The following is a 12169-nucleotide window of genomic DNA, read 5'->3' as shown; positions in this document are numbered from 1 at the left end:
CTTACCAGACGGCCCCTTACCATGGTGGGGGACTTGAAATTTTCGACGGCGGCGGAGGAGGATGAGGATCTTTGGTTTACATCTTAATCTTAGCATTTTGAAAGCAGCTGATTCAGAACAATTTCGTGTTTTACGTACGTTGAAGAATTTCGATTTCTGGTGGAGAGAATGGTTTGCGTTGTAGTGTTGAAGGAGGAAGTGTTGAAGGAGTAGATAGCAACCTAAAGTGTTAGAATGCGTTAACGTTTACTTCAATTCCGAATCTTTTTTAATCGTTTTCTTCATCCTTTTCTAATGAATTACGGAGTAATTAAGAAAATAAACAATAATTAGGTTACCTTTTAAGGTGCATGTATAATTACAAGGAGGCTGAGATATATGCTCTATATATTATGAACCCTAAAACATAAATCCTACGGAGTAAATCGTTTCCTGAATAAAAACCTTCCCAAAATTAATTACTTACACCACAAGTTTACATGACCTCGAATAACTCCCAAGCGACTTTGATTTTGTTTCCCTTTTGTTCATTCTTCACCAAATCATATCGTAGTAATATTCCACTAGAAGATCGAACATGCAAAATCCTGAATTATTATTGTGGAGTTATTGGTCTTACAAAAACATATTATTTGAAGAGTACGTACCGAGTAGCAGTACACAACCAACTACGGAAATATTGTAATGTACACTTTGAATATAGCAAGCGAAAAAAATAATTACTACGTACGTTGATAACTAGAAAAGTGGACCGCGCGATGCAGCGGTGCCTTTCGGGTTACATAATCATAGTTGACGTAGCGTTATGTATTTACGGAAATAAAAACGTTTTGCTACAGGTGTTTTTGGATACACGTCGTTAGTACCTAGTATACCTAATGGCATTTGCATTTTTAACGCCAGAAAGATTGTGTAAAAAAATGAAAACATCACCATCGATATATGTAGGTAGTTTGGGTTGTTTATTTTAAGTGTATGTATATGTATTGAAGATAGTCCGAGGTGTTTAGCGTTTTTTGAGAAGTGTTCGTTCCGCGTATAGTCAGTCCCGTTGAGTTCGCTAGATTTTTTCGAGTTGAACGGTGGTCTCGGAAAAATTTAGCTCACACCGAACGAGAAGATAGGGCCCGTTATAAATTCGGGTGAAATTAGTTTCTTTTATTTGAATAAAATTATATATTTACACTTTTCCAGGGTGTAAACTTGAGAGATCGTTGTGTAAATTGAGCCGAAGTTGAGGGGCCGATTGTAGTGTGAACGCAAACTTAAGACGACAATCCAAAACAACTGAAACGACAAAAATTCAGGTGTGTTTTATAAGTATAATATAATATAATATAATATAATATAATATAATATAATATAATTTCTTAAATGCACCTATAATTACGAAACTAACTAGAATAAATCACTAATTATATGAACGAATATGAAAATTTAAATATGAATATAGTTATGTATAATCATTTATATATGATTATTATTAGATACTAGATTAGATTGATCAGATTTTTTTTTAAAATAAAATTGTGCCGTTGACCCTTCAACTTTGACTCGAACATCATAGGTGACTTCTATATTATTTTTTTCACCCCGTTGACCTTTATCTTTCATTTTATGACACGAATGTCCCTGAAACTAACTTCTGTTAAATTTAGTCCGTTAAGTACACTCGCGTGCGTGGCACGTGAGGGCAATTTCGTCCAGTCCTTTTTTATCTCTATCTTCATCCCCATCTTCTTAATCTACCACAATCATATACCTTAACTTTTAGTTTAACAAAATATATACAACAAAATCATAAATCGGTTACAATTTAAATTTATACACATGCGGAAAAAAATACTTTGTACAAGTCTTCTTACATGATACCAATACAGATCTATATGATTTCAGTTGCGAGGTTCACCCATTACATAAACACATTGTAAGTAACTAGAGGGGGTGAATAGTTACTTAATACGATTTTTAAAACTTTTTCGATGATCAATAAGATTTGAACAATCCTTGATCACATTAATCAACTCAAACCAATGTGTGGTGTGTTTATGTTTGTAATAATGCGGAATGTAAAGTAAAGAACATAAACACAAGGATTTATACTGGTTCGGGTCGACGTTGACTAATCCACCTTAATCCATTCCCCCATTCACTAATCGGGATTTTTGCTTCACTAAGCACCTTTCTCCAAATCCGGTGGAGATCCGATTTACAAGCCTTGTACTTCTCCTTGGACAACAAACATAATCCTTCTATCCCTTTGAAAGATTACCTCCAACTTAGATCAACTTGTCTTCACCTTGGACAAGTATTAATCTCCAATGAGATTAATCAACTCCCTAATTCCCTTTAAGGAAGATGATAGCTAAGCTAGCATATACTTCTAATTACATAGTACAAAGACTCTCTTTTCTGGTGATGACAATCCTAAGACAATTTTAAGGATTATTACAACACTATTTAACTCACAAAGATAAGAATTTGAAAGTAAGTTTACAAAAACCCTTTTTATAATCTATAAGATAATAAAACTTCTCTTACTAATCACAAACATATGTAGAAGTGTTATGTTCTTGTGATTCTCCGATGATTTTGAGTTGTAGCATGAAAGAGGTCTAAGTCTTCAAAGTTCTCCGAGCCTTGCTATTTATATGGATAGATAAACAAGTCAGCCATCTCTGCGGCATGGACCACGGTCGACCGTAGGTCTACCGCACGCGGTCGAGTCCAAAATTGAAACGACCCGACCCAATCCATAGGGATGAATACAATAACATATGATTACATCGCGAGGCATTTGACCTCTATATGATACGTTTTATAAACATTGCATTCTTTTGAAAAGATATACCATAAATGAATATTTAAAATTCAATGTTTTCGACATCTGATGATTTCTACATATAGACAATCACCGTAAATAACAGTTTATAAGAATACTTCCGTTGACAATGCAGTCAAAATAAATACACGATGATGATTTTGTGAATGCAATGCTTCCTCGAATAAAACATGTATGACTCCGTGCACATAGTTTCTCTAACATATATTCAAACAGCGGAAGACTTCTAGGAACCTGAGAATAAACATGCTTTAAAACGTCAACATAAAGTTGGTAAGATATAGGTTTAATGCTAGCAGCGTTATAAATATAGACCACAAGATTTCATATACATAAAAGTTTTAATAAAAATATTCTAAATGGTTGAGCACTTGGTAACCATACTTAACATTTAATCAACGTCGCATATTCCCTTTATTATGAAATCGCACTACACCGTACCAAGTGTAGTCACCGAAACGAAGTACTGTGCAACCGTTGAATACTGGTCGTCCAGTCCAGATGGGGTTGTCAGGCCCGATAGATCTATCAACCGGATTCGCGTTTACAATACCGCATGTAAATAGTGAAATGTCCCGTTCTTATTGATTAAAAACGTTCCATATTAATTGATTTCGTTGCGAGGTTTTGACCTCTATATGAGACATTTTTCAAAGACTGCATTCATTTTAAAACAAACCATAACCTTTATTTCATCAATAAAGGTTTAAAAAGCTTTACGTAGATTATCAAATAATGATAATCTAAAATCTCCTGTTTACACACGACCATTACATAATGGTTTACAATACAAATATGTTACAACAAAATAAGTTTCTTGAATGCAGTTTTTACACAATATCATACAAGCATGGACTCCAAATCTCGTCCTTATTTAAGTATGCGACAGCGGAAGCTCTTAATAATCACCTGAGAATAAACATGCTTAAAACGTCAATAAAAATGTTGGTGAGTTATAGGTTTAACCTATATATATCAAATCATAATAATAGACCACAAGATTTCATATTTCAATACACATCCCATACATAAAGATAAAAATCATTCATATGGTGAACACCTGGTAACCGACATTAACAAGATGCATATATATAAGAATATCCCCATCATTCCGGGACACCCTTCGGATATGATATAAATTTCGAAGTACTAAAGCATCCGGTACTTTGGATGGGGTTTGTTAGGCCCAATAGATCTATCTTTAGGATTCGCGTCAATTAGGGTGTCTGTTCCCTAATTCTTAGATTACCAGACTTAATAAAAAGGGGCATATTCGATTTCGATAATTCAACCATAGAATGTAGTTTCACGTACTTGTTTCTATTTTGTAAATCATTTATAAAACCTGCATGTATTCTCATCCCAAAAATATTAGATTTTAAAAGTGGGACTATAACTCACTTTCACAGATTTTTACTTCGTCGGGAAGTAAGACTTGGCCACTGGTTGATTCACGAACCTATAACAATATATACATATATATCAAAGTATGTTCAAAATATATTTACAACACTTTTAATATATTTTGATGTTTTAAGTTTATTAAGTCAGTTGTCCTCGTTAGTAACCTCAACTAGTTGTCCACAGTTAGATGTACAGAAATAAATCGATAAATATTATCTTGAATCAATCCACGACCCAGTGTATACGTATCTCAGTATTGATCACAACTCAAACTATATATATTTTGGAATCAACCTCAACCCTGTATAGCTAACTCCAACATTCACATATAGAGTGTCTATGGTTGTTCCGAAATATATATAGATGTGTCGACATGATAGGTCAAAACATTGTATACGTGTCTATGGTATCTCAAGATTACATAATATACAATACAAGTTGATTAAGTTATGGTTGGTATAGATTTGTTACCAATTTTCACGTAGCTAAAATGAGAAAAATTATCCAATCTTGTTTTACCCATAACTTCTTCATTTTAAATCCGTTTTGAGTGAATCAAATTGCTATGGTTTCATATTGAACTCTATTTTATGAATCTAAACAGAAAAGTATAGGTTTATAGTCGGAAAAATAAGTTACAAGTCGTTTTTGTAAAGGTAGTCATTTCAGTCGAAAGAACGACGTCTAGATGACCATTTTAGAAAACATACTTCCACTTTGAGTTTAACCATAATTTTTGGATATAGTTTCATGTTCATAATAAAAATCATTTTCTCAGAATAACAATTTTTAAATCAAAGTTTATCATAGTTTTTAATTAACTAACCCAAAACAGCCCGCAGTGTTACTACGACGGCGTAAATCCGGTTTTACGGTGTTTTTCGTGTTTCCAGGTTTTAAATCATTAAGTTAGCATATCATATAGATATAGAACATGTGTTTAGTTGATTTTAAAAGTCAAGTTAGAAGGATTAACTTTTGTTTGCGAACAAGTTTAGAATTAACTAAACTATGTTCTAGTGATTACAAGTTTAAACCTTCGAATAAGATAGCTTTATATGTATGAATCGAATGATGTTATGAACATCATTACTACCTTAAGTTCCTTGGATAAACCTACTGGAAAAGAGAAAAATGGATTTAGCTTCAACGGATCCTTGGATGGCTCGAAGTTCTTGAAGCAGAATCATGACACGAAAACAAGTTCAAGTAAGATTATCACTTGAAATAAGATTGTTATAGTTATAGAAATTGAACCAAAGTTTGAATATGATTATTACCTTGTATTAGAATGATAACCTACTGTAAGAAACAAAGATTTCTTGAGGTTGGATGATCACCTTACAAGATTGGAAGTGAGCTAGCAAACTTGAAAGTATTCTTGATTTTATGAAACTAGAACTTTTGAAATTTATGAAGAACACTTAGAACTTGAAGATAGAACTTGAGAGAGATCAATTAGATGAAGAAAATTGAAGAATGAAAGTGTTTGTAGGTGTTTTTGGTCGTTGGTGTATGGATTAGATATAAAGGATATGTAATTTTGTTTTCATGTAAATAAGTCATGAATGATTACTGATGTGCTGGATCGTAACCTTTATTTATGAACGGATTTGAGTTGTTTTGTTACACGAATTGATTTATTGTATATGTGGTATTTTATTGAATTCAGGTTGATTTCACACATATATAGGCAACTAGTCCTATCCGTGTAGTTTAGTTTGTCGGTAAATCCGATTCGTTCCACAGGGAGATGGAGTGTTTAATGGTTTTTAATAGTCTTTGATGTCAAACTTAATTAAAGGGGGGGTTTTGGATTAGGAATTTATAATATAACAGTAAAGGAAAATAAATTAAACTAATTTACTAAATAAAATTACAAGATTACAATAATTAACTTAAAAAGGAACTAAATGAAATTATGCTAATTATGATGCATTAATTATATTACTAGATGGTAATTAGTAAAATAGTAATTTTTAATAAAACTATATGTTTAGAATTTTGTTTTGAGTAATTATAATATAAACTTATTTAAATTAACTAAATGACAAGTTTTAATTATATTAATATAAATTATTAGGAATAGTAATTTAACTAATTACAAACTAATTATAAGTTATAAACTTTTAATTAACACTAATTATAAGGTTAAAACATGTATTAAGGTATTTTATAATAACTAATATTAATTATATAGTAATAACCTAAATATAAATAATTAAATAATTAAAACCCTAATTTTACCCTAACTGGTACTGTAGCCGCGTTTATACAGTACGCGTTTCGCGTATTTATACGCGTATCGCGTATATCTTAAACCTTACACGAATTGTGTAGATCTGATCGTACAGTTTGATAAACAGGCGTACGCGTTTCGTGTAGACCATACACGATTCGCGTATGAGTAATACGATGTGACAAAACTAACTGGTACAGATTCGAGTGTTTTTATGTATTCTTTTTATATTTTAAAATAATAATTCGTAAATAATGAAAATAATACGTTCACAAGAAATAATAATGGGATAAATGGGAGTGTTTACTTAAATGTGTCACCCCTAGGTCCATGGATTGTTTTGAGTTTACGCCCTATTTAAAATGTTTTAGTAATAAACTTTATATTTTTCTTTCGAATAAATATAAGGTTAAGACTAACTAAATAAAATCTAATTTTCATCGGATTCTTTTTAGATAGCTACTATTCCTTAAGTATTTAAATTGAGACCTAGCCTAGTTTTGACTTTCGCCAATACCCAAATCGTAACGGTTTCCCTTTTTACAATTTCACTGTCATATAATTTATTGATATCACCCAAACCACCGAAGTTTATTTCTAAATTGGTGTTAATAACTTATCCATAAATTCGTCTAGATCATTTTTAATGTTGAAGCTTAATTTATGTAAATAAAAACAACTTTCGTTATTTAAATTTAATAAATTAAGTGGCAAGGGTTAAATACCTAATTACATAAAAATGGTTCTTTTAACTAGGCTCAATATTAAAAATACTAAAGTTACATTTTTAACTTTTACAAATGGTAACAATCCATTTCACTAGGGGCTCTACATTTAAGCAAACACTAGGAAAATTTAGCTATTCATTACACTAGGGTAAACATAAAAATATAGATATGCAAACATAATAACAACGCTAATTTTAACAGAGTAAACTTACTAAAATATCTTCACTTTCATTAACTTCAAACGGTAGGAAAATTACAATAATAACACCCCTTTCACGCGTACAAATACACCCTTAATCATGAACAATACCCCCTAAATATTTGAAACTAATTTTACAGAGTAATAAAATGACAGTAGTATTTATGTATAGTAATTGATATGTATAAACTTGTGTTGTATTCTCTATATCTTTTGTGTTGATAGTACTCCGTATTTATCATTGAACTTGAAGTAGTAGTTGAGTCAAAAAGCTCCACTTGCTGTAGCACTTAGACAAAAGAATTGTTTTAAAAACATAAAAGTAGCCGCCCCCTTCTGGAAACTGGAACAGTAATCTGGCCTAACATTACGCGTTTCGTGTATGGCTACACGATTCGCGTATGACCAAAAGGCTACACGTTTCGTGTAGTGTTACACGATTCGTGTAAGACCAATCGACAGTTTTCTTCATTTTTTCCTTTTTGTTTATTCTTTGTTGATCCCTTATTGATATATACCATTTTGGACGACTTGTGTAACCTTTTTCTTCAGTCTTCTTTGTTCTTGAATTCGGATAAACGTTTTTTTTTCGATATATATTTGATTTAAACTCATCGTTTTATCGTCGAATCTTCAAATAGCAAGCTCTTGTCTACTTTTGTCATTTTTCTCGTGAAATGCGCATTGAATGTCTTTGTAGATGGTAAAAACCTATGAAATATAAGTGATATTGCGTCGAATAATATGTATGTTTAGAGCAATATCAAAATACCCCACACTAGAATGTTGCTTGTCCTCAAGCAATTACATCTTTGAACAGAATCGGAACATTACATATTTTTCCTTATTGAACATTAAGATCACACAACACACACTACACGAAATGAAACACACACTATATGGAATAGTTTTGCACACTACACAATTTTTATTGAATCACACGCACACCACACGAAACGAAATTCTAACAACAGAAACAAACATGAAACTCGTGATTAGGGTTTAAAAATTTGGATCCTTAGGGAAAATTGGACCTTGTGAAAACGTTTTATGATTTTATAAAATGTCATGCTAGTTTTTACACTAGACACGTTTTCCGGTTTTAACCTCAAATTCCGGTTGAGGGTAACTGAAAACCGAAGTCTCAGTCGGCGATTAGCAAGCTATTCGCCCCCATGATTGTAGTATCATGGAACTTGAAGCCGAATGTCCAAAAAATGATTTTACACAAATATAATTCATAAAATAGCATAAGTTTTAGAACAAAATTATATCGTGTCCAAATATCATCGGTGAACCATGAGTTTGCACACCTCAATTTGTTATGGCATATGTATGTTGACCGCGGTCAAACATAGATGCGGTTAATCTTTACGGAGATTATCCATCTGGGGATTAGATTCATTAGTCTTAAAAGCTAATTTGCATTGTGCCCCCCATTGTACGAGACAGATCCATCTCATGGTTAGGATAAGTCTGACCACCAAAAACCCTGTTTGATGCTGAGGTTAGGTGGATTTCCAGCCGATTTTAGGGATGACTTTACAAGATTTTTCGTCAACCTACAGCTGTTCTGGACTACATCTTCTAACATAAGTTAGCAAGTGTGTCAATTTGGAAGACTTTACTTCCTTACGGGATGGACTTGATTCATCTTCTATTACTCGTAATAGTGGAATATTCAGGTTTATACGTTCCAAAGCAATGATATCTGCAATAACTTCATAGAAACATGTGATATATGGTTCTCAACATAAGGTTTTATAAATTCTTGTTATAATTGGTTTTCTTTTATAGGTTTTAAACAAATAAACTTATGCGTTTTTAATGTATTGAGACGATAATTTCGGTTTTTGACACCTATGCTTTAATCGCTCGTAGTTACCTTAAAAATTCATTTGATATATTTGTTTAAAAATTTTCAAATTTTCATAAAAACCAATAACTTATAAGTTCTCGAGAATTTATATATTCCCACCCCACACTTAAGATTATGTAATGCCCTCATTACATAAAATCAGATAATAATGTATAAATTTGAGAGGACAAAAAGTGTAGAATATTTGGAACTTCTTTTGTTAACCGATTTGGATTTTCAAATTGTTTTACCTATGATTTTATCCAACGTTTGTATCACAATGTATTTCGATGTTTCGTTTCGTCTAATTGCATTTTCTTCTGTACCTGTCAAAACCATGTAAAAGCACATAAAACATGGGGTTGTACATCAATCGTACAAAACAATTTTACCCCACACTACTTTCTTGCTAATATATAATAAAACATAAGAAACATAAAAGTATTAAAACACACCATACAATAATGTTATTACACACCATAAAAATAAAAATGTTTAAAACAATAGAACTAGTCAAATGGGCTCCAAAATGGTCCTCCTCGTTCGCCCTCCTCCTGTTGCTGTCGCTGCCGTTGCTCGTTTAGGCGTTGTTCCTCGTAGAAACGCCTATATGCATCCTGACTCGCGGCTATGGCGGCGTTATGGTCATAGGGTGGAGGTAGAGGGTCATTGGGTGTCTGCCATGGGGGATATGATGGAAAGGCTGAGGGTGCGTAAGCTTGCGGGTTAGACGCGTATAGATATGCCTGTTGGTGCGCCCACTCTAATTGATTTCCCATTCCCCTCTGATCATATCGGATGTTGGACAGCATATTATATTGATCTAGCTGGGTATGCCTAATGTCCCCTAATTGCCGAGATAAAGCAGTGTACTGATCTTCTGATCTCGCTCCCCAGTTTTGATATGAATTACGTACATCTAAACTCAATGCGTTAAACGAGTTTTGGAGCATATCGAAATCAGAAGTACCTGTATGAGACGAGCTAGCCTGATCTGTCTCTCTGCTTCTCCTCCTAGCTTCCCTCGCGGGTTCATCATCCTCCTCCATAGGTGCGTGAGCAGCAACTTCCTGTTGCCTTAAACTACGTACCCCACCCCTTACACGTATAGCCTTAGCTGTCCTATACACCTCCAATCCCAAATTACGAACCGGTTGATCTATTGGTTGGATTGGAGGGTCAAATTTGTTCGGGTCGAGACCGAACCAGGCTGCCAAACACGTGACATAGTGACCCCCCGACATGTCACTGGATCCTAGAGCACCCTTACCAAAGTGGGCCAAAAAGTAGGCCACTCCATAGGGTATACTAATAAATGTATCCCTATCTCTAATTGCATCCAAATACCAAAGGTCAACATAATTAATCTTATCTGTATTAAGGAATGCCCTTTGGTTAATTGTGTTCGCTATAAATTTATGAATTATTCGATAGCGAACATCAGTGATCTTAAGGTATGATTCTTGGCCTGCTACATAAGTATTCTTTTGGGAAAAAGAGCGCCAGACACTCAAAGAATCATAATCTCCTGTATACCTAGCTCCTCTAAAAATATATTCCCAAAAACCTGGATCATTCATCTCATTACCGTCGTAAATCCCTAAGGCCATAGTCATGTCGCCTAGGGACATTACTCTATCTACACCACCCAATCTAAATTGTAGGAAACTAGTATCTTCGATATTTTCCGGGTGTATATTCATCCTAACGGTAGAATAAAATTCTAAACACCATTCTCTGTATACAGGAGAATTTAACCTAAACAATCTCTCAAAGTCATTATAATACCTAATTTCCCCAAATTCATTCGTGAAACTTTGGGTTAAAATTTCCCTTATCGGTGTATCTAAGTTGACTGGGTCTCCTAGGGGATCCCAATCAACAACGTAAACTGGAGAGATGGTTCGATTTACCAGAATGAGTAAATCCTTAACTTTTTGCACCCTTTGATGTACTTCGTTAGGAAATTGCAGGATCGGGTGTAGGTTCAAGAGTTGTTGTTCCATTTCAGGGGTAACTTGATCTTGTGCTTGTTGTTGGTTAAATGCCTTTATTCTAAATGGTCCCTGCATAACATTTTAAAAACAAGGAAATCATCCCAATAGGATGTGTCAATGTTAGCAAAGAGTTTAAATTCAACAAACAAGCTTGTTTCATCACCACATGAATCAATCTGTTTCAACAACATTGGAAGATTTAGTTCTATAATTCAAAATAAAGCAGAGACAAACCAAAAATCATAATTCAAAAATCAAGTTTCATATGCAAAGTTTAATTCACAAGTGAAAACACGCAATTTATCTAAGTGTATCTAATTCAACTCAATCACATTGCGTGTATTTCAACTTCTAAACAATCCTTAATAGCATTAAAGTTCATACTTGATTCATTAAAATGAACTTGCAAAAAATTAACAAATTTAGGCTAAAATTAAAAATCACACAGTCAAACAATCAAAATCATGTTCAAAAGTTCTAACTACTAACAAAACACTCAAAAACAACTAATTACAACCAAAATAACACACCTCAGTATCAATTTCCTAATTTTCCCCAATTTTGTATAAACCCTAATTTTCAATAACCAATTAAACATCATTTTTTTATGCTAATCGGGTTTATTATCCTACTAACAACATAGATATAGCATTAATCAAGCAAAATTCAACAAAAACATGCATATAAATCGGATTAAAGCTATAAAGAAAAATATTGAAAAACTTGAAGAACACTAAGTTAAAATAGGTTTAGGACCCTTACCAATCTAGGCATGTTGAAAGATTGAAGAATTGGAGAAGATTGGAAGTGTTAATTTAAGTTTTTGGGTGTGATTTTCGGGTTTTTGTGTTGGGTTTTCGTCACAGCAGAGAAAAGATAAAATTTAGAGTGTGAAAACAGGT

The sequence above is a fragment of the Rutidosis leptorrhynchoides genome, chromosome 3 (assembly GCF_046630445.1).
Source record: "Rutidosis leptorrhynchoides isolate AG116_Rl617_1_P2 chromosome 3, CSIRO_AGI_Rlap_v1, whole genome shotgun sequence".
Taxonomy (NCBI): domain Eukaryota; kingdom Viridiplantae; phylum Streptophyta; class Magnoliopsida; order Asterales; family Asteraceae; genus Rutidosis; species Rutidosis leptorrhynchoides.
Note: the sequence above shows the minus strand (reverse complement) of the source record.